Raw genomic sequence first — 24,103 nt, 5'->3', positions numbered from 1 at the left:
ATAAAGAAGCATGGTCTTGGGCGCCTGGGTGGCTCAGTGGATTAAGCCGCTGCCTTCGGCTCAGGTCATGATCTCAGTGTCCTGGGATCGAGCCCCGCATCGGGCTCTTTGCTCAGCGGGAGCCTGCTTCTCTCTCTCTCTCTGCCTGACTCTCCGCCTACTTGTGATTTCTCTCTCTGTCAAATAAATAAATAAAATCTTAAAAAAAAAAAAAAAAAAAAAAAAAAAAAAAAGAAGCATGGTCTTTTGACCATGCCCCAAAGCAAGCCCTTCCACCCTCCCAGCTGGACACATGAGTACCTTCCCTCTTGACCTGCTCTGAGCTCCGGATAGACTGGGACAGCCACTTCTCAGAGAGAGAGACCCACTTGAAACATCTGGGCTCCAGATGCTGCTGGCGTCTTTAATGGCTCCGAGCGCAGTGGAAGGTATTGGTCTTAAGCCCTAAAATCCTGCAAGGTCTGCTTTTTGTCTCTGAGAGATCTTCTCTCCCCTTTTGCACTCCGAGGGCTGAATTCAATAGAGCCAGCCTTCTTTGACAGCTAACAGGGAATTCTCAGTGGAGGACAGTTGATTTTGGAACAATTCCTGCTGTCAGTCCTGGAAAGCCTAGGTTTCCTGACCTATAGGGCATGATGACAAACCCATCTGCTCTTGCTCTTAGTCATTGGAGGGGCTTAATTGGAAAAAGTTTGTCTAAAGTTAAGCTAAGACGGTGCAAGAAAAGGAGGCATTTATTTGGCTAATCATCCTTCTCCCTGACCTCTTGCTTGTGACTCTGTTCACTGGTGCCCAAGCAGGGCATGTTTGCAAGGATATCAGACCCAGTCAGCAAGAAATACTTTTTTGCTGCTCTCTGTGCAGACCTCCAGCCATTTATCTGTCTTGGCATTTTCTTTCTTATGAAAGTAGTAATAGAGATTAGCTTTGTTTTCACTATATGATCGCTTAATCCATAATGAAGGTCACTATTAAGAGTTGGGTAGATTCATAAATGGTCAGCTCATTCTGGGTTTTTAGGGAAAATGAAAGCGTATTGGGTGCCACTTTAGGTTTTCAAGGTGGAGTCCAAGAACTACCACACCCTTGAACTTTCTTCCCAACATGTCTTTTAGTCACACGGAGCCCTGAGCTGAGTGGATTGTGTGTGCTGACCCTAGAAAGAGGGTTTTTGTGAGTTGTTTTTTTTTTTTTAATGTTTGTACATATCTCTATTACTAAATATGCTTTACAAATAACTGTGAGAAAAGTACATATTTGTTATTCTAACCCAGTATATAAAAGCAGTGAGACTCAAAACTACATTTGCTTTAAGATTAGGGTGCAGAGCTCTCATGTGCTCAGGTGAGAGGGATAAGAAGATAAGTGTTCTGTTTTTTTGTAGCACTGTTCCTGAACATTAGCCTGTTCAGGTTTGCTTCCTGTGTACCACAGTGGAGAAGGAAAGGATGTGCTTTTGGGGGTTACTTTCAGATGTGAAGAATGGTATAAATGACCAAAAATGGAGTTTTCTTCCTCACATAGCCAGACATTGTAGAGGTAGAGGGGTGCTAAGGTTGGTTAATTTAGTGACACAAATTTGCTCTGCAGTCCTCAGATGCACCCCCCTTGTAGCCGCAAGATGGCTGCTGTGGCTCCAGGCATCACATCTTCACATAAGTATGGCCAAATTCTGTAATATCTTCTTTGAAGAGAGAAAGACCTTTCTTAGAATCCCCAGCAGACTTCACTTGTCTCTCACTAGCCTTTTAGGGAGTCAGTTCTTATACTTAATGTAATCATTGACAAAGGGGAATGGAATTATCAAAATTGATTTAGTCCAATGTTATTCAAACTTCAGCATGCATTAGAATCTCCTGGGGCAGGGGGGCTTGTTAAAATACAGATTGCTGTTTTCCACCACTAGAATTTCTGATTTAATATATTGGGGATGGCGCCTCATGAACTGCTTTTCTAGTAAGTTGTTACATTGGTCTCCTGTTGGTCATCTGGGGACCACACTTGGAGAACTACTGATTTCAATAGATCTTAATTCATTTTCTGGGGCTCGGGAAAAGTCACCTTCTCTGAAAGGAGTGGAGTTGGAGGTGTACAGGGGGAAACGTCAGGATAAAGTCAGCAGAAGAAAGCGTGTTAGGGAAGTATCCAGCTTCCACCACATGTTTTCCTGTGTTTATTCTGTGTATTCTGTGTTTTCTGAATACACACTTAGACACTTTTAGCTTTTGGTGGGGTGGGGGTGGCTATTGCAGATTAGGTGATTGTACTGAAATATTTTGATTAATTCCCATGGCAGGTCTTTTTTCTTGGAGACAAACATAAATTCTAAGTCCATCAGTGTGTGCTGCTTAAATTACGTACAACTTACATTTTTTTCCCAGTCTCTATTACCTTTTGCCCTTCGCTGTAAACCATTATCAGTCCTCGTGTTTGTTCAGTCATTCAAGTTATTAGATCCATCTTGGGTTCCTCACAAGCCTCCTTAGCTCTTAGCAACCTAAACACTCTGTGTCAGCAGCACATTTTTCCACACTGCCATTCCCTTCATCCTCTAGGTCATTAACAAGTATATTGAGCTAAATCACTGGAACTATTAACCTGAACTTCAGGCATTAACAGCATCTGAAACGACTTACCAAGGGTGGCAGCAGCTTTAGATCAGTGTATCGGCTTGCCACGTTAGGAAATAAAGAGCCCATATTTGGTTCCTTTCTTTCCTGCTTGTGTGGTTTGCATTTTAGAGTTTACATATATATTTATATATGAACGTTTATATATACGAACTTCTGTAGCGTATATAACATATATACACATACCTATGTATATATAGTCTAGCGGTTTTTCCTCCCTTCTGTCCTCTCCTCCTCTCTCTCTGTCTCTCACTAATACAAAGAAAACTGCCGTAAATATTTGTATGCACGCGGGCATTTATTTCACCTGAGTAGATATCTAGAAATGGAATGGCTGGGTGATATGGTAAGTGTATGCTTAACTATTAAGGAAGCTCCAAACTGTTTCCCGAGTAACTACCACTCAGTATTCCCACGAGCAGTGTGTCACTTGCAGTTCTCTGAGGTCCAGACCAGCACTTATTGCGGTCAGCCTTTTTAACTTCAGACATTCTGATCGATGTACAACAGTATCTCACTGTGGCTTTAATGCGCATTTCCCTGATGAAAAAGATATTGTATATTTTTGATGTGGTTTTTTTTTTCTCTCTCTGTAGGTCTTCTTTGTTCAAATCTTTTGCTCACTTAAAATTGTTTGTTTCCTTATTACTGAGTTTTGGAAGTTATTAATATATTGTGGATACCAGTTCTTGATCAGATATGTAACTCTCTGATAACCCTACTCTGTGGTTTATCTTTTCATTTTCTTAACAATGCCCCTTAAAGAACAGTTCTTAATCTTGATGCAGTCCAGTTAATTTTTTTAATGGGTGTGTATTATTCTTTTGGTGTTGAATGTAAGACGTCTTTGCCTAACCTGAGGCCACAAAGATTTTCTCTCTTTTCCTTCTAGAAATTTTAGTTTTATATTTAGATTTCTGCTCCATGTTGACTTATTATTTTGTATGTAGTACAGAGGTGGGACAGACTTAATTTTTTGCATAAGGATAGCTGACCGTTCCATCTCTCTGCTTTGAAAACACTAGACTTTCTTCCCTGAATTATTTTTATACCTGTGTAAAAAATAAATTAACTATATTGATGTGAGACTATTCTGGACTCTCCTTTTTATTTTTTGATTGATCATAGTCTGTCTTGACACCAATATCGTATTATCTTAATTACTCCATTCTGTTCCATTCATCTATTTATCTATCTTGATGTCAATATTATAATATTGATTATTGATATTATAAGAACCTTTATTCTTATTTTCCAAAGTTATTTTGGCTTTCCTAGGTCCTATACATTTCCCCGTGAATTTTACAATCAGCTTGTCACTTTCTACAAAAAAAAAAAAAAAAAAAAAAGTTCTACAAAATGGATTTTGAATGAAAATGCATTTTTTTCCTCTTGGTTAAGGAGAAATTTGATGTATTAGTTATCCTGAGTCATCAGACCCATGACATTGGTCAATCACTCCATTTATTTTAGCCTCTCATTTCTCTCAGCAACATTTTGTGGTTTAAAGTGTACAGATCTTATACATGTTTTGCCAGCTTTATCCTTAGATAATTTACATTTTCATGTTATTATAAAAGGAATTTTAAAAAATGTTGATAGCTAAATTGTTCATTGGTAGTATATAGAAGTCACCGATTTTGGTATACTGATCTCATATCCTTATAATCCTCTGCATGTTTCTGGAGTTCTTTCTCCATATTGTCCTCTTTTCTCCTGCTAACTGTGGCTACCTTGGCCTCCCCAGACTCCCTCTATGTCTCCTCAACTCGGAGACCATTGGGATCTATAGCTTACCCTTCTCCTCCCACTGTTTGGAAATTCTGCTGTGGGGCTAGGTGATAGTCGGGTTCCCTTGGTCATCTCAAGGATCACTCTCCTTTCCTGCCTGATGTTTGGTGTCTTTGGAACTCTTGTTTTATATATAGTGTCTTTGTTTTCAGTTACTTTAGGCAGGTGGGCAAATTCAATCCTTGCTACTCTGTTTTGGCCACCCTAGTTTAAAACCTTTGTCTTGAATTAAAACATACCGAGTTCTGGTGCCTCTCCTTCAGAACTTCTTCTGTTTAATTTAGCAATTAATCAAAGAGGGCAGCCAGAGTTTGAGATTAAGAGCATAAACATGCTGAAGTTTGATATGACTTCATTCTCATGGTTTGGTCTTGAGCAAGTTACTTACCCTCCCAGAGTCTCAGGTTCCTCATGTATAATTGGGGGAAATAATAAGGGTGGTTAATTTTATGTCAACACGGCTAGGCTATAGTGTTCGGTTGTTTGGTCAAAACTAGTCTAGATGTTTCTGTGATGATATTTTGCAAATAGGACTAGTATTTATAATCAGTTGACTTTAAAGAGAGATTACCTTTAATGATGTGGGTGGGCCTTGTCCAATCAGTTGAAGCAAAACCCAGAGGTTTCTGCAGGAAGGAGGAATTCTGCCTCAAGACTCTTGTGGTTTTAAGTATACAGATCTTACACGTGTTTTGCCAGACTCTAAGAAATCCTGCCTGGGTTTTTGCCCTGCTGTATATATTTTGGATTCAGGACTGTAACAGCAGCTCTTGCCTGAGACCCTACACTGTCAGCCTGCCCCATAAATTCTGGACTTGCCGGTCTCCACAATCACCTGAGCCAGTTCCTTCAATAAATATCCCCAAGTGGGGCTTCATTATAATCAGTTCTTCTGTGTGCTTTCAGTCTCTTTTCCATACTCCCCCTACCATGCATTTATTCTAAAAATAAATGTTGCAGACAAGTCAGATGTGTGGGATTTCATTTTCTCATTTACAGGAGGTTATCTTCCATAAGCTGGAATGTACCAGACAATTTATTAAAATGAAATAAATCTCTGAAAGTGTATCCATTTAGATATTAAATGAATGCACATATATATGTAGGTGCCATAGTGGAGGCAGATCCTATTTTCTTACAAACTTCAGGTTTTCACACTTCCTTTCTTTACAGAGCTGCCCAGAAACACCCCTCCCATCTTCTCCCCACCACAGAAGTGGCTACTGGGGCTAGTGAAAAACATGAGGGACGTGGTCAGGAAAGCAGAGTTGGGGGAACCCGCAGCAGCGACAGAGTGAGGTTGGACTCATAATGAAGGAGATATCAAACTCTACAGTTTTATACTGAACAATCCAGGGCAATCAATATGTTTCAGCCTGACTTACCTTCCATCAAGGAAGACGTTAAGAGTTTGACTTTCCACTCTGACACCTAGGGAATTAAGAGAGTAGGAGAGGCAATCTTATAAACTATGAGAACATCCTTTTGCTAAAAATATTTGAGTTTTTCTTCTCCCTCCAGTATTATTTACACCATCAGCGTAACATTAAAAACTGGTATTTCTAGCAATGTGTTTCACTATTAAGTGTCTAAACAGAGATTATGACGTGGCGTAACTTTAGGCAGAAAATCTTCCCCCTATTAACCTGTTTGCTCGAGTAGATGTATGTATGAATTCAGTTATAGAAATAGTAACTTAAATAATGGATGAGCTCTTACCGCGTTCTGTAGACAAAGGGATTTAAGCAACAGGAGAGAAGGCAATAGTATTCGTTCTAGTAAACATATATAATTCACAGCACAGGAAATAAATGGAGAATAATGATATGAAAATAACAGATAATTAATTTCTTCAGCATTCTTTTTCACTTTGCAGTGGATTTCAGGAATTGAAACGTGTGCGCCAAAGTGGTTGGAGTTTTAAGTTCTATGGTATCCTGACCTGAGACTATTTTAGTCACATAAAATTTGAAATTTCTTGCTTTAGAAAAAGACTAGACAGCGAAAATAAGAAAAGGGCCACTCTTCTAATCCAAAGATGAAATTTAAAATTGTGATTTATTCATGTAACCTTCATGATTTGATTCATGCTATGAACCTGACACAAACAAACACTAAATGAGCCATTTTAGAATAAATTTAAGATCGAAAGCTTTGGTAGAGAGGCAACGATACTGTGTATCATTTGTTAAATCTCATCTCTCTGAAACTTCTGACTTTCTTTTTGCATTTATTGGCTTTTTCTTGTCATTATGACTGTTAAAAAAAGAAAGCCAACATTCATGCAAAACTGTATAAGAGAAGACTAGATTAATTTTGAAATTATAGATGCTCCAGGAAACAGGCAAGTTAACACACCTGGTATAAAACATACTTGGACCACTTTCATATTTAATAAAAAATATATTCCACTGAGTATTAACACTAAACGACATTACCTAGAAATCTATGAATAGTTTTGCTGCTTATTGGAAGATGGGGACTTTACTAGTCCCACCATAGTACAGCATCCTATGAAAATGCCTTTAAATCTCAAAAATGAACCCTGGACTCATGCCAAATTACTACTCACCCCCCAGTCAGTGGAATACACCAGGAAATAAAAATATGAAAATCTCAAAAATCTGTATAGGGACATTACAAAGTACTTAGACATTAAATCATCGAGTATGAGATGGATCTCGGACCAGAAGATTCTCTAAAGAGGACAAAAGACTTATTTGAGGGGCCAGTGCATCATGGGACACGTAGTGGTCTGTAATATGTTCAGTATATTGTTATGTTTTCACTTCAGGGAGTCTGAACTCTCTAATTTCCTCCAAACTGACTTCTGATTTTTCAACAAAACCAGATATAACACTGCACTAAGAAATAAGCTAATAAGTAGTGATACAGACTTTGGTTTCCCCCCTCCTCCCTGTGAAACTTCTCTGGAATTTCCTGCCTCTTTTTTATGCAAGAGATTTCTCCTCCCCCCCACCCTCGTTCTTCTAAGGCTGATTGGTTTGTATCAGTTTTGCACATGTATTTTTCTTTAAAAAGATCAGATTAAAAAATTTTCAGCCTTGGATTGTCTCATAAAGATTATGCTCTGATTAAAACCAGACCTAGATTGTAGAGCTGCTTTCATTTTTTTTTTCCTGAAATACAAACAAGAGAAATTTCAATGAAAACATTCCATTTCCCACCAGAGACGCTGGCAATGGTAATCCAGGTATTACCCGATCTGCAAATATGCGTCCAACACGCAGGGCCTGCATGGAAGTATTTTAAAAGCTTAACCTAAGATTTTCATATTAAGGATGGAATGTAGTATCTTTTGATTTCTTAAATCCCTAATTTTGAGGAAAGGCACCTTTTCAAATAATCTGGGGAATGAGCAGGGGCTGCTAACAGGTATCCAGTTAAATAATGAGCTCACCTGTTTCCCTTTCTCAGTCCTTCTTAAAAGTGGGAATGTTGGAGCACCTGGATGGCTCAGTTGGTCAAGCATTCCAACTCTTGGTTGTGGCTTGGGTCATGATCTCAGGGTTGTCAGATTGAGTCCCGCGCTGGGCTTCACATTCAGCAGGGAGTCTCCTTGAAGATTGTCTTCCGCTGCCCCTTCCCCCTCTTGTACTCTCTCTCTCTCTAAAATAAATACGTCTTTTTTAAAAAGTGGGGAGTTAGCACTCAAAGATGAGTGAGAAAGGTGTTCACTACAGCATTGTTTATAATAGCCACAAACTGCACACAGACCGACTGTCCATCAAGAGGGGAATTGTAGATAAACTGAGACGCAGGAGGCACGCTAGTGGAGGGGGTTAGAGCAGAAGTCCTGGAGACCAGATGTCCCGTTGTGGATTCCAGTGCCACTGCTTACAACTTCATGTGATCTTGGCCAAACTACTTAATCCTTAGTTTTCTCATCTGAAAAGCAGAGATAATAACAGTGGCTAATTCTTAAGCTTGAACTGAAGTGTGAGAAAATGGTTGCTCGTTCCCTAGCTCCTACACCAGTGACTGGCACATAATCAATAGAAAACGAAGCTCACTAAATATCTGTCAAATAAATACAAGGGTTGCAAAAGCGCCTGTCAAAGAGTTGGCACTCAGAGGGTGGCAGTAATTTTAAGACTTTATGTATCAATATGTGAAAATAAATTTCAAAATTTTAAAACAAGATACACATTTTTACAAGTATAAGGTGCTACAATTTTTGTAAGACAACGGCTAAAATGCACAGGCAGGTACATATGTATTTTTCATTTTACACATTCATGCACATAAGACTATCCGCAGACACCGGTATGCTTATCTTCCTTTGTACACTGTTTGGTACTGTTTGGCTTTTGGCTACTTGCGGATGTGGCAGGTTGGTTTTCTGGCAGCAGATTCTGAGCTGAGGCTAGTTCATAGGATGTTTATGACACAGTGCTCTTATAGGGGAGAGGGAGGAAGCAGAATTGGGGAGAGGTGGAAGTTGATCTGTGATTGTACCCAACAAAGGCCTCTGTCAGACCTCCGGGGAGCTCTGAAGCTGGGTGGCCCCTCAGCGTGTGCTAAGATTGCTTTCATACTCTCTATGGATCAGCCACTGGATGCTGGCTGACCCTGGAAGAAAGCGGACCTCCAGTGAGGTAATATTCTTCAACTGAAGCAAACCCCAAAGAGCGTTGACAGTCAGGGCCTTCCAGTATATTCCCAGAGGCTGAGGAAAAAGTCCCCCTTGAAGAAGGATCAGGTAAGCCCATGACGGTATCCATGACACTATTTGTTCTTTCAATAAATGAATGACATAGCTATCAAGGGTTTAATTTCCAGTTTCAATGATTAAAACACTGGGCTTACCCCGCCATGGTGGGGAGGCAGTCTTTGTGGTGTGGCTCAAAGGGGACTGTGGGCTCTCTGCTCTCACCACCCCCCATGTTTTTCCTACAGCACCCTGCCAAAAACACATGAAGTTTTATAACTTTGCAGAGGGTTAGTTTAAGCAGTGCTTCCTGGAGAAATTTCTTTGTACATCCTAACTGCCTTCACAGGTTACTCAATAATTGTTACCTACCAACAATTCAGAAGTACAGGAATTGGCCAGTAGAGAACTAGAGATTGAAACTGTCCAGTTTCCCTAGTTTAGATCTTATAAATATGAGTAGGAGTTTTGGGCAAATCCTCTGGACAACGAAAGGAACATGCATAAAATACAGAACAGCATTCTACAAAATGAGGTATGTATATTCAAGATGATATACAAAAGACATCCACTAGCCCTCTCTTTATAGCAAAGATATTTGCTATGGAAAAGAAATTTGACAGTTTTTATGTATACATCTTTTTGTCTTTAAAAAAGGAAAAACAAGGAAGGTTACACAATATTTAATAAACACATGGAGATTGGCCCCTTAATCAATCCATGAGCCAAACTTTCTCATCTCAAGTACAGTAGAAAAGAAAACCCTAATTCCACAACCGAACTGAAAATGACAAAGATACCCTTGCTTCTAGCATCTTGTCACATTTTGAGGATAACTCATTCTTGGTGAACTGGAATGGTAAATACTACTACTTAGTTTTAATTAAACAAATCTTCACAAAATTATTATGTGGCACTATTGACAATTCTGGAAACATGGTATCCTGGATTGGATCCTGGAACAGAAAAGGCACAATAATGGAAAGGCTGGAGAAATTCAAATAAAGTCTGTAGTTAATAATACTTCACTAATGCCAATTCCTTAGTTTTGATGAAAATGCTATGATTATAAAAGTTTAACTTTAGGGGAAGCTGCGTGAAGCCTGTATGGGAATTCTTCGTTCAATTTTACCAAGCCTTCTGTAAACCTAAAACACTCAAATTAAAAAGGTCTTTTAAAAAATCTTTCTAATATACAGCTTTTTACATTCACTATTGTTAACAGTGAATATTGACCTAAGTGTATAGCATTTCCCTACAATATTAGAAGATAATAGAACAAAATTTTACCTAGCAAGCTATTAGAAATGAAGACTCCCAAACACACACACACACACACACATACACACACACCCCTGTGGTTTGGTTTGAAGTGTAAAGTTATGTAATTTTCAACCCAGGATTTTAAAACAGTTCACTTAATTTTTATACATATTTAAAAGCTACTTTTGAGATTTATTATCTAACAGAAATATACCATCAGAGAAACTGTAGGAGAGGAATTATTTGCATAAGGCAATGGTGAAACATTAAAATGCTCTTTTGGTTAGGAAACACTTTAAAGGACACAGTGTTAGTAAAAAAAAGAATTACAAACTGTGGATGGTCACTGAAGGAATTTTCATTGATGAATCAAAGTTGAGACATACTAACAAGGCCCCATCACTGGGCTGTTTGATTCCGTTTCAATAATGGAACACACAGAGAAATGCCTCTACAGGGTCTGCCAAAGAAAAGATGGACCAGAAAAAGCCTCAGGCTCAACAATGAATGACTTCTTTAATTGAGAAACAGTGGGGCTAGGATGGTATTCCTCTACGTATACTCCTCATAAGATGGCAGGTGTGACAGAATTTAAAAAGAGAAGACACCAAGGAAAAATGCATAGACGTTCATTGGCTGATTTAGCCACAAGGATGTTACTGCAGCAAAACAGATGAACCAGAAATCCACAAAATGGTACCAGATGTCATCAAATGTAATTACTTGAAAGAAAACTAGAAATGGAATTTTAATGAGATAGGGAATGACCATGAAAACCTTTGTGCCCATAGAAGGTTCTAAGTTATCTCACAGCAAAGCACTTAAGAATACTACTGAACTTGATATAGTCATTATTCTGTTACAAATACAAATGTTCTACATATGCTGGCTTTTCCTGTGTAGTTATAAGGGATGTCAACACAAACAATCCTGCAGATATTTTCAAAAATTTAATATGCTTAATCTGTCTATTTGAGAGAAGTTGGGGGGGAATAATGTTAAAGTGTCTGAGTAATAAAAGTAATAACTTTTGAAAGAAATCCATGCCATGGAAAGAGCATTTGACAATGAATGTTTACAGATACTTCTAATTTATGTGGCTTTTATTGGTGGAAACAAATATAAAAACTACTATCGGCACAACATCTAAAAATCCTAGAAACAGATTCCAACATGCCCCTAATTTCGCCAAATGGAATAGTTTATCATATTTTGAATATGATTGTTAGAATATATTTAAAAAGTCACACTTGCCAGTTAATCTGCACCAACCATTTGAAGTGGAGAAAACTGGAAATTTATTAGCCCATAAGAAACCTTGGGAAAGTAGTAGATAGAATTTTAAAAATCAGGATCATAATTTAGTAAATATAGTAGAATAAAAGTCACCTCTTCCACCTTAATCTACATATCTTGATGAAGCATATTTTCATTTATTATAACAAACTATTAAAATATAGTGAGCTCAAAACCAACATCACAAATTATTTCTGACAAACTGTGAAACCAAGATTTCATTAATCAGATTTTTAATTTTTATTTATTTTTATTTATTAATTTTTTAATTTATTAACATATAATGTATTATTTGCCCCAGCAGTACAGGTCTCCGAATCATCAGGCTTACACATTTCACAGCACTCACCATAGCACACACCTTCCCCAATATCCATAACCCAGCTACCCTATCCCTGCCCCTCCACCCTCAGCAACCCTCAGTTTATTTCCTGAGATCAAGTCTTTTATGGTTTGTCTCTCTCCTGATCCCATCTTGTTTCATTTTTTCCCTCCCTCCCCCATGGCCCCCCATCCTGCCTCTGAAATTCCTCATATCAGAGGGATCATATGATAATTGTCTTCCTCTGATTTGGCTTATTTTGCTTAGCATAATACCTTCTAGTTCCATCCATGTCATCACAAATGGCAGGATTTTGGTTTTTGATGGCTGCATAGTATTCCATTATATATATATATACCACATCTTCTTTATCCATTCATCTGTTGATGAACATCTAGGTTCTTTCCATAGTTTGGCTGTTGTGGACATTGCTGCTATAAACATTTGGGTGCACATGCCCCTTTGGATCACTATGTTTGTATCTTTAGAGTAAATACCCGGTAGTGTGATTGCTGGGTCACATACACAGTAGCTCTAATTCCAACTTTTTGGGGAAACTCCATGCTGTTTTCCGGAGTGGTTGCACCAGCCTGCATTCCCACCTACAGTGTACAAGGGTTCCCCTTTCTGTACATCCTTGCCAACATCTGTCATTTCCTGACTTGTTAATTTTAGCCATTCTGACTAGTGCGAGGTGGTATCTCATTGTGGTTTTGATCTGTATTTCCCTGATGCCAAGTGATGTGGAGGACTTTGTCATGTGTCTGTTGGTCATTTGGATATCTTCTTTGCAGAAATGTCTGTTCATGTCTCATGCCCACTTCTTGATTGGATTATTTGTTCTTTAGGTGTTGAGTTTGATAAGTTCTTTATAGATTTTTAGATACTAGCCCTTTATCTGATATGTCGTTTGCAAATATCTTCTCCCATTCTGTCAGTTGTCTTTTGGTTTTGTTGACTGTTTTCTTTGCTGTGCAAAAGCTTTTGATCTTAATGAAGACCCAGTAGTTCATTTTTGCCTTTCTGTCCCTTGCTTTTGGTGATATTTCTAGGAAGAAGTTGCTGCAGTTGTAGTTAAAGAGGCTGATGCTTGTGTTCTCAAGGATTTTGATGGATTCCTTTCTAGTATTGAGGTCTTTCATCCATTTTAAGTCTATTTTTGTGTGTGATGTAAAGAAATGGTCCAATTTCTTTTTCCTGCATGTGGCTGTCCAATTTTCGCAACACCATTTGTTGAGGGGACTTTTTTTTTTTTTTCACCATTGGACATTTTTTCCTGCTTTGTCAAAGATTAGTTGACCCTAGAGTTGAGGGTCCATTTCTGGGCTCTCTATTCTGTTCCATTGATCTATGTGTCTGTTTTTGTGCCAGTACCATACTACCTTGATGATGACAGCTTTGTAAATAGCTTGAAGTCTAGAATTGTGATGCCACAGATTTTTTTTTTCAACATTCCTCTGGATATTTGGGGTCTTTTCTGGTTCCATATAAATTTTAGGATTATTTATTCAATTTCTTTGAAAAAAAAACTGATGGTATTTTGATAGGGACTTCATTGAATGTGTAGATTGATTTAGGTAGCATAGACATTTTCACAATATTTGTTCTTCTAATCCATGAGCATGGAATGTTTTCCATTTCTTTGTGTCTTTCTCAATTTCTCTTATGAGTACTTTATAGTTTTCTGAGTACAGATTCTTTGCCTCTTTGATTAGGCTTATTCCTAGGTATCTTCTGATTTTGGGTGCAATTGTAAATGGGATTGACTCCTTAATTTCTCTCTCTTTTGTCTTGCTGTTAGTGTATAGAAATGTAAGTGATTTCTGTGCATTGATTTTATATCCTGTCACTCTACTGAATTCCTCTACGAGTTCTAGCAGTTTTGGAGTAGAGTCTTTTGGGTTTTCCACATAAAGTACCATATCATCTGCAAAGAGTGAGAGTTTGAGTGAATCTTCTTTGCCGATAATAAAAAGGATGCCTTTTATTTCTTTTTGTTGTCTAATTGCTGAGGTTAGGACTTGTAGTACTATGTTGATTTGGTGATAATGGACATCCCTGACATGTTCCTGACCTTGGTGGAAAAGTTCTCAGTTTTTCTCCACTGAGAATGATATTTGCGGTGGGTTTTTCATAGATGGCTTTGATGATACTGAGGTTTGTACCCCTATCCCTACACTTTGAAGAGTTTGGATCAAGAAAGGATGCTGTACTTTGTCAAATGTTTTTTCGACATCTATTGAGAGTAAAATATGGTTCTTATTATTTCTTTTATTAATGTATTATATCACATTGATTGATTTGCAGATGTTGAACCAAACTTGCAGCCCAGCAATAAATCCCACTTGGTCATGGTGAATAATCCATTTAATGTACTGTTGAATCCTATTGGCTAGTATTTTGGTGAGAATTTTCACATCTGTGTTCATCAAGGATATTGGTCTATAATTCTCTTTTTTGATGGGGTCTTTGTCTGGTTTGGTAATCAAGATAATGCTAGCTTCATAGCATGAGCTTGGAAGTTTTCCTTCCATTTCTATTTTTTTGGAACAGTTTCAGGAGAATAGGAATTAATTCTTCTTTAAATGTTTGGTAGAATTCCCCTGGAAAGCTGTCTGGCCCTGACAGGAGATTTTTGATGATTGCTACAATCTCCTTACTGGTTATGGGTCTGTTCAGGTTTTCTATTTCTTCCTGGTTCAGTTTTGATAGTTTATACATCTCTAGGAATGCATCCATTTGTTCCAGATTGTCAAGTTGCTGGCATATAGTTGCTCATAATATGTTCTTATAATTGTTTGTATTTCTTTGGTGTTGGTTGTGATTCCTCCTCTTTCATTCATGATTTTATTTCTTTGGGTCCTTTCTCTTTTCATTTTGGTAATTCTGGCCAGGGGGTTATCAATCTTATTAATTCTTTCAAAGAACCAGCTACTAGTTTCGTTGATTTGTTCTACTGTTTTTTGTTTGTTTGTTTGTTTCCATTTCATTGATTTCTGCTTTGATCTTTATTATTTCTCTTTTCCTGCTGAGTTTAGGCTTTCTTTGCTCTTCTTTCTCTGGCTCCTTTAGGTGTAGGGTTAGGTTGTGTACTTGAGACCTTTCTTTTTCTTGAGAAAGGCTTGTATCACTATATACTTCCTCTCAGGACCGCCTTTGCTGTGTCCCACAGATTTTGAACAGTTGTGTTTTCATTTCATTTGTTTCCATGAATTTTTTCAATTCTTCTTTAATTTCCTGGTTGACCCTTTCATTCTTTAGCAGTATGCTCTTTAGCCTCCATGTATTTGGGTTCTTTACAAGTTTCCTCTTGTGATTGAGCTCTAGCTTCAGAGCATTGTGGTCTGAAAATATGCAGGGAACGATCCCAATCTTTTGGTACCAGTTGAGACCTGATTTGTGACCCAGGCTGTGATCTATTCTGGAGAATGTTCCATGTGCACTAGAGAAGAATGTGTGTTCTGTTGCTTTGGGATGTAATATTCTGAATATATCTGTGATGTCCATCTGGTCCAGTGTGTCATTTAAGGCCTTTATTTCCTTGTTGATCTTTTGCTTAGATGATCTGTCCATTTCAGTGAGGGGGTGTGTTAAAGTCCCCTACTATTATTGTATTGTCGATGTGTTTGATTTTTGTTATTAATTGGTTCATATAATTTGCTGCTCCCATATTAGAGGCATAGATATTTAAAATTGTTAGATCTTCTTGTTGGACAGACATTTTAAATATAATATAGTGTTCTCCATCATCTCTTATTATAGTCTTTGGCTTAAAATCTAATTTATCTGATGTAAGGATTGCCACCCCAGCTTTCTTTTGATGTCCATTAGCAGGGTAAATTGTTTTCCACACCCTCACTTTTAATCTGGAGATGTCTTTAGATCTAATATGAGTTTCTTGTAGACAGCATACTAATGACATTTTTAAAATTCATTCTGATACCCTGTGTCTTTTGATTGGGGCATTTAGCCCATTTACGTTCAGGGTAACTATTGAAAGATAGGAATTTAGTGCCATTGTATTGGCTGTAAGGTGACTGTTACTGTATATTGCCTCTGTTTCTTTCTGGTCTATTACTTTTAGGCTCTCTCTTTGTTTAGAGGACACTTTTCAATATTTCCTGTAGAACTTATTTGGTATTTACAAATTCTTTTAGTTTTTGTTTGTCCTGGAAGCTTTTTATCTCTCCTTCTATTTTCGATTATAACCTAGTTGGATATAGTATTCTTGACTGCATGTTTTTCTTGTTTAGTGCTCTGAATTTATCATTGCCAGTTCTTTCTGGTCTGCCAGGTCTCTGTGGTTAAGTCTGCTGTCAATCTAATATTTTTACCATTGTATGTTACAGACATTTTGTCCTGGGCTGCTTGCGGGATTTTCTCTTTGTCATTGAGACTTGTAACTTTTACTATTAGATGACAGGGTGTGGACCTATTCTTATTGATTTTGAGGGGGCGTTCTCTGTGCCTCCTGGATTTTTATGTTTGTTCCCTTTGCCATATTAGGGAAATTCTCTATAATAATTGGTTCCAATATACCTTCTGTCCCCCTCTCTCTTTCTTCTTCTTCTGGAATCCCAATTATTCTAATATTGTTTCATCTTATGGTATCACTTATCTCTTGAACTCTCCCATCATGGTCCAGTGGTTGTTTGTCTCTGTTTTGCTCAGCTTCTTTATTCTCTGTCATTTGGTCTTCTATGTCACTAATTCTCTCTTCTGCCTCATTTATTCTAGCAGTAAGAACCTCCATTTTTGATTGCACCTTATTAATAGCTTTTTTGATTTCAGCTTGGTTATATTTTAGTTCTTTTATTTCTCCAGAAAGGGTTTTTATTTCTCCAGACAGTGTTTCTCTAATATCTTCCATGCTTTTTTGAGCCCAGCTAGCACCTTGAGAATCGTTATTCTGAACTCTAGATCTGACATGGTACCAGTGTCTGTATTGATCTGGTCCCTAGCCTTTGGACTAGAGCCTCTGCCTCTTGTTATTTGTTTTTTTGTGGTGAATTTTTCTGCCTTGTCATTTTATCCAGATAAGAATATATGAATGAGAGAATAAAATACTAAAAGAATGGCAAAGACCCCAGAAAAATGTGTATTAACCAAATCATAAGAGACCCCAAATCATGGGGAGAAGAAAGGGGGTAAAAAGAAGTTCCAAAAATAAATTAAAAAAAAAAAAAAAATATATATATATATATATATTGGACTGGTGAATAGAACAGAGCCATCCACTTGATTCTGGATGTACTTTGGTTTCTTAGAAGAAACTACCTCCCAAAATTTTAAAAGAAAGAAAATATATATATATATATACACGCACACACACAAATAAGGTAAACACGATGAAGGGATGGAATATGACTGTAAAGATGAAAATTTTTTAAAAATTCTAAAAACGGTGTTAATAAGATAAGTTGGTTGGGAAGAGAAAGAGAATTTGCTCGGGTTGGAGACTGTGCTAGATTTAGGGTATATTTTGATCTATTAGAAGAAGTTGTATCCCAAAATTTTTAGAAGAAAAAAATCCTATATATACAAAAAATAAAGTTAGATACAATGAAGGATAAAATATGACTATAATAATGAAGATTCAAAACGATTTTTTAAAGAAAGTTATTGCTAAGATAAACTAGTTAAAAAACTTTGAAAGAGGAAAGAGTAAAAGTTAAAAAAATTAGAATAAGAAAATAATAAAATTTAAAAAATTTAATTAACTTTGCAAGACTAAAGAATCATGGGAGAAAGCCATGAATTCCATAGTTTGCTTTTCCCTCCTCTGGAATTCCACTGTTCTCCGTGATAAGTGAGCTTTGTCCTGGCTGGATGTTGTTGTTGATCTTCTGGGGGAGGGGCCTGTTGTAGTGATTCTCAAGTGTCTTTGCCTGAGCCAGAATTGCACCGCCCTTGCCAATAATCTTCTCCGGTTCGCTCTGGAGAGCTTTTTTTTCCATGATCGCTTTCCGTAGAGCTCTAGAGGACGGGAATGAAAATGGCGGCCTCCCAATCTCCGGCCCAAAGGAGCCGAGAGCTCGGGACCCCTCTCCTCAGTGCGCCCTCAGAGAAAAGCGCTCAATCACTCCTGTCTCCCTGGCCTCCAGCCCTGCTTCAAGCTCACCCGGCCTGTGCCCAAACGTTTCTGTCTCTGGCACACAGCCCCATGTGGAGTCTCCAAACCCAGCAGATTCCTGCCTCCAGAGAAGGAAGGTGAGTCTCCCCGGATCTGCCACTTGTGGGGTCCGTGCTCAAGGAGCAGTGGTCTGATTGTGCTATGGATCACAGTTTAAGGTAACCCTGAGCTGAGAGCTCACTCCTCAGTTCCATCTCTGTAGCCGAAACTGAGCTCTAATACCTGTGAGATCTGCAACACTCCGGTACCTCTGATCCTCATGTGACCCTGTGGGACCTGATACCACACTGTCCCCACGAGAACTCCACCCCACTTAGCCTCTGGAGCAATGTCCCTCAATGGAGCAGACTTTTAAAAGTTCTGATTTTGTTCTCTGTTGCTCCGCCCCTTGCTGGGAGCTGGCCCCTCCCCCCATGGTCTATCTTCCCATTGCTTCAGATTCACTTCGTATGTCCTCTTTCAGAATGTGGTCAATTCTCTGTTTCTAGAATTGCTGCTCTTCTTCTCTCTTCTTCTTCTCTTCCATCTCCTGCTGGATTTGTAGGTATTTGGAATGTTTTGATAACTATCTAATTGAACTCCTGTGACCTGAAGTCATCTCAGCCTGCTATCCTCTGCCATCTTGACTCTTCCCCTAATCAGATTTTTAAAATCTCACTTCCAACACTTTTCCTTTTAAAACATTTATGTTAAGTATTTTTAAATGTTTGTAATATGTTAACATTAAAGCACAATATAGTATATAAATAAATACAGATAGTAATAGTAAATATTTTTAACATATGTACATATATTCGAAGTACATCCCCCAAAAGATTTTACTGATAGGGATGCATGATATACAGTCTTGTATAGAGAATATCTAATCAGAAACAGGAAAAAAAAATGGGCTATGTAGCCCTTTATAAAATCTGTCTGAGAATACATTGTTCCCCACAACACAGGTAACATACTAGTCTTAAAGTGTGCACTGATCCTGTGCCAGGCAAACAAAACAGGAAAGCTAACTACATAATCGTCTTTACAATTGTTCAGCAAATGTTCATCCATTTGCCTTTGGTTAAAAGTGGCATTGGTGCCAACCACAATGAGATATCACCTCACACCAGTCAGAATGGCTAAAATCAACAAGTCAGGAAATGACAGATGCTGGCGAGGATGCGGAGAAAGGGGAACTCTCCTACACTGTTGGTGGGAATGCAAGCTGGTGCAGCCACTCTGGAAAACAGCATGGAGGTTCCTCAAAATGTTGAAAATACAACTGCCCTATGACCCAGCAATTGCACTATTGGGTATTTACCCTAAAGATACAAACGTAGTGATCCAAAGGGGCACGTGCACCCGAATGTTTATAGCAGCAATGTCCACAATAGCCAAACTATGGAAAGAACCTAGATGTCCATCAACAGATGAATGGATCAAGAAGATGTGGTATATATACACAATGGAATACTATGCAGCCATCAAAAGAAATGAAATCTTGCCATTTGCGACAACATGGATGGAACTAGAGCGTATCATGCTTAGCGAAATAAGTCAAGCAGAGAAAGACAACTATCATATGATCTCCCTGATATGAGGAAGTGGTGATGCAACATGGGGGCTTAAGTGGGTAGGAGAAGAATCAATGAAACAAGATGGGATTGGGAGGGAGACAAACCATAAGTGACTCTTAATCTCACAAAACAAACTGAGGGTTGCTGGGGGGAGGGGGTTTGGGAGAAGGGGGTGGGATTATGGACACTGGGGAGGGTATGTGCTTTGGTGAGTGCTGTGAAGTGTGTAAACCTGGTGATTCACAGACCTGTACCCCTGGGGATAAAAACATATGTTTATAAAAAATAAAAAATTAAAAAAAAAAAAAAGTGGCATTGGTGGGACACAGTTCCAGAAACACGGTTTCGGCAGGAGAACTAGATTAGGCCCAAGAATCTGGACTGCCCACAAGCCCTGATGAGGGAATTCCTCATTTGGAAGATGAGGAAGAGCAAGTTCCAGAGAGTTACAGTGACTTGGCCAACAGAACATAGGTGGTTCCCTAACTGGAACTAGGACCATCCCAGATTCATCTTTTCCCTCTCTGTGCCTCTTTGGGTCTTCTCTGCTCCTAAGGGAAAATCTGCTGCCCACCCAGTTCGACGTGAGCAGATGGGAGAAAAGCAATGGATCCAAAGTTGCGGCTCAAATCACTGTTCACTTGCAAAATATCCTGTGAGTTTTCTGGTGAGACTAATGGCCACGTTGCTTTATAGAGCTAAAGACAAAAGGTTATTGTTGGGCTTGTTAGTGTCGCCATGTTGCTAGGAGAGCAACTGCAATGGAATTTACCATGCAACACTAGCTTTATTTCCGCAGCACAGCCTAACCATGTGCAAAGGACGCTGCCTGTGTGTGAGGGGAGTGAGGCGAGGCATCACAAGGCCAAACCAAAACACCAAGTGAAAAGGGCAGACTTCCTCTGGAACCTAGTTGGAGAAATTTAGGACCAGCACCCCAATTCTGAAATCACTGCAGGATTCTTTCAACCCTTGAAAATAAGCATCCACTATAAGTTATCCTGTTGTTTTTTTTTTTTTTCTGTGCTCCCCAAACCTGCTTCTTTCTCCTTGACAACAGTTTTTCCAAACAGCAGTGAAATGGCCCTGAAATATACACGAACACATTTCTTTGGAAATAGGTAGTGAGTTGGCCCTGGATTTGATTTGCCGGTCTTGGGAACTTTATCCATGTGTGGGTGAGCGCAGGGCAGTAGCCCCAGCATCTTGTTGATTAGATGGGCCAGTGCAGAGGAAGAAGGTAGCAGGGGTTGTTGATGAAGGGAACAGATGCTTGGCCTGTCAGGTGGGTGGCAACGTGCTAACTGCGCACTGAAATCAAGAGCTCAGACTGCCTCTTCGAAGCACCAGAGTTCCAACCGCCACACACTTTCCTTTCTTATTTACATCTCGGAAAATATGCCTTCCAGTGTAATGTGTGCATATATACACACATATTTTCAGAGTGCGAGAAAACAGAAAGAATAAAGGGAGATTTGACTCACCGGCTAACATCTTTCAAATGTTTGAAAACTGCCTCTGGAAAAGCAGGCGAGCTCTTGCCTAGAAAATATCACAAATTTTAGTGTAAAAATACTCCTTCACTTTTTCGAGGGGGAGGGAAACCTGTATTATAGAATCCCCCAAAGCAGACCATGGTTGCTATTTCTGGAGCCCTCCTGCTAGGCAAAAGTGGGAGGCTCTTTCCCCTGGGACCATGGGCTAAAGGGCACAGCCCTGTGCTCCCACACCTGCTTGAGATTTCTGAGCCTAGACCAGATGAGGGGAAGGGCATGGGGTTTGTCAGGACAGACCCTATCCCTGGGTGAAAACGGAAAGTGAAAAGTGGTCACCAGCATCACAGAGGGAGGCTGGAGGGGGCTGTTCCTGGACAGGTTGACTCCAGGCCCTGCCCAGCTACCCAAGGGTGGAGGGTATCGATGCAGGAATCCACCTGTTCAGCCCTCTGAAATCAGGGCTGGGAAGTTCTGGACCATGCTGCAGCCCCATCTCTATTGGAGGAATGAAAGCTTTTGTCCCCCATTAAAGGAGTTGGAAGGAAGTGTGCACTTTGTGGGTGGCTCTGAAGTCATGGTCCCAGGTTGTGTCATGTTGGGTAGGCTGCCATTTTGTGGCAGGACAAGGACTAAAGAAGAAGAATGTCCTGTGGGAGGCTTGGCAATCCCGGGCAGGTGCCCCAAGTTGAAGAGGGCACCCCCAAACCCTGCCCTATGCTGGGAAGAAGGAAAGGGATGCCCAGAGGCCTCACCTGCTTAACTAAGCACTTTCTTACTCTACCCGAGAGGAGAGGAACACTGGAAGAGCCAATGAGCTGCCTGGATCCCAGGACTTGGGCTCAGGAAGAGACAAGTTGGAAACTCCTAGAGTGGCTCCTGGGTCCCTGGTGCAGACCTCACCATGTCCCTGCTGTGGTCCTGCGATGTTCTCCCCATCTTCCATCCAGCTGTCCTCTGCTGGCCTCCAGGGAATTATGCACCAGAGGAAGAGCTGCTGGCATGTGAAGGGATTTATATTTGATAATAAGGAAGTAAAGGAATATTGGCGTGCTGATCTACACAGGACGAAAACCTCAAACATGCTCTAAGGAAGATCTCTCATTTCCTCAAATGCCGCCTGGCAAAGAGGAAGTAATTTCACTCACTCGCTGGAAGTGACTGTCCCCATAACGACAACCTAGGAAATTAGGAGATTTCGTTTCTGTAGCTCAAAAATTCAGGGAGCATGGTTTTCATTGATGATTGTTTCAGTGATTTCAAAGGGAGACGTCTGCCAAACTGAAGGACAAAATTTATCTGTTTCCAGGGTTTTATCAGTGTGAAGCATGCTTTGCTAGGGAATTTTTTTCATCCATGGTCTTGACCAAGTCTCCAAATAATGAATAATGTCACTCATCATGACAGAGTGTCACAGCTGGAGACAGACAACCCAAACATACCAACCACTGAGTTTTCTGACCTGACTCCTTGGGAACACCTTCCTTCCGGTTTAGTTCAAATTATCGTGACTGTCAGGTGACTTTTCTCACCTCCTACTTTGCCCTCATCTTTTCTAATAAAAACTTACTTGAATATTTCATGACCCATAAGTCCATGCCAGGGTTGGGTTGCCACTGAACAGAGTGGCCAAGAAAGATCCAGGCCCAAAAACTAGGATAGCAGATCCCAGAGCTCCTAGGAGCCAGAGAGGCTGGCAGTGGGCGGGGGTCAGGACTCCGGCCTGGGGGAAGCAGAGCACAGGAGAGCTGGCCTCGGGCACGTCCTCCAGGCCTGGGACAGTCAGAGCCTGGGGCCAGGAAGTTAGACAGTGGAGATACAGCTGAGTAGGAAACACAGAGCCCCGAGTCAGGAGGCAGCCAGGAGGCCAGGGAAGCCCCAGGGCGCCCGTGTGTGAACGGAGCAGGACACTGAGCCTGTTCCTCCATGCATCTCCCAGCAAACCTGCTGTGGTTCAGAAGGTGCCACACTGGTTCCGTTTGCTCTGAATGCGCGGCACTTCTGCGGCTGTGCCCAGTAAGCCTCCCCGTTCTCCCTTGACTGCCGTGTCGCCTGTGCAACTCTAAGTGGCCAGATACAAAGGGGAGCAGAAGGGCTGTACCATTTGCAAAGTTTACCTGGTGGGCATCAGGAAGGAGTATGTGGGTGGCGACAGGGAGGCTAGCAGTGGTAGGGGGCAATGACCTCTGGGGGTGGTGGCGGGATCCAAACCACTATACTGAGAGCAGGCAAGGGGGAGTGAGGCTTTCGGAAGGTGGAAGGCATGTCGGGGTAAAGGTCTGCTTGCAGCTGAAGGGAGCATCCTTGCACCCAAGGGAGCATTGGATGTCAGCAGCTGCAGGAACTGGCCTGGAGGCCCCCAGGGCTCGGTGGGGGCTAAGGTGGCTGATAAGTCCTTTCACCTGGAACTCATTCAAGGCACAGAGGTGAGGCTTCAATTGAGAAAACTGGGCAAAAAGAGATAGAAACAGAGTAAGACATTCTAACATTGGGATCTATCCGTGAGACTCCATCAGGCCCCAGACCCCCACGGAATCTAAAGACCCCGACAGGTGTCAGCATGGCCCCGCCCACAAGGAGCTCTGAGTGGTGATGGGGAGAGCGGAGACAGACACGCACTGGCCAGGACAGATGAGGGCCCAGGGTCTTAATGAGAAGGTGAGGAAGGTGCGTTTGATCTGGAGGAAGCTTTGTCCTGTGGCCTTGGCCATCAGAGCAGCTGACCAGCAGCCTCTCCCCTCTAGACTCTTCTGTCTGACTCCAGCCACAGCGTCCCCCAAGTTTCAGGGAACACAGATTATCCCTCCCAATACTTCCTCAAAGGCCCTATACATTGGCACGAGGTAGGGCAAGTCACCCACTCTTCTGGGTGAAGCCTACAGCTTAGCTTTCGCCCACAAAACTCTCTACTGGAAACTTCAGTTCTTTTCCTGGCCTCTCGATCATC

The 24,103-nt window shown here is 40.4% G+C and overlaps 1 long non-coding RNA gene across 1 annotated transcript; it reads right to left on the bottom strand.

Annotated features, from left to right (window-relative positions):
- Positions 1–7,948: 7,948 nt before the first annotated feature.
- Positions 7,949–22,147, bottom strand: LOC116594235. The gene is made up of 3 exons (XR_004287116.1): positions 22,060–22,147; positions 21,148–21,205; positions 7,949–8,330 (listed from the first exon to the last, which is right to left on the bottom strand). It is a non-coding gene; the product is annotated as an uncharacterized LOC116594235 (long non-coding RNA).
- Positions 22,148–24,103: the final 1,956 nt, after the last annotated feature.

This window comes from Mustela erminea, chromosome 6 (genome assembly GCF_009829155.1).
Source record: "Mustela erminea isolate mMusErm1 chromosome 6, mMusErm1.Pri, whole genome shotgun sequence".
Classification (NCBI taxonomy): domain Eukaryota; kingdom Metazoa; phylum Chordata; class Mammalia; order Carnivora; family Mustelidae; genus Mustela; species Mustela erminea.
The sequence above is the reverse complement of the archived record's forward strand: the minus strand, read 5'-3'. Positions and strand labels throughout refer to the sequence as shown.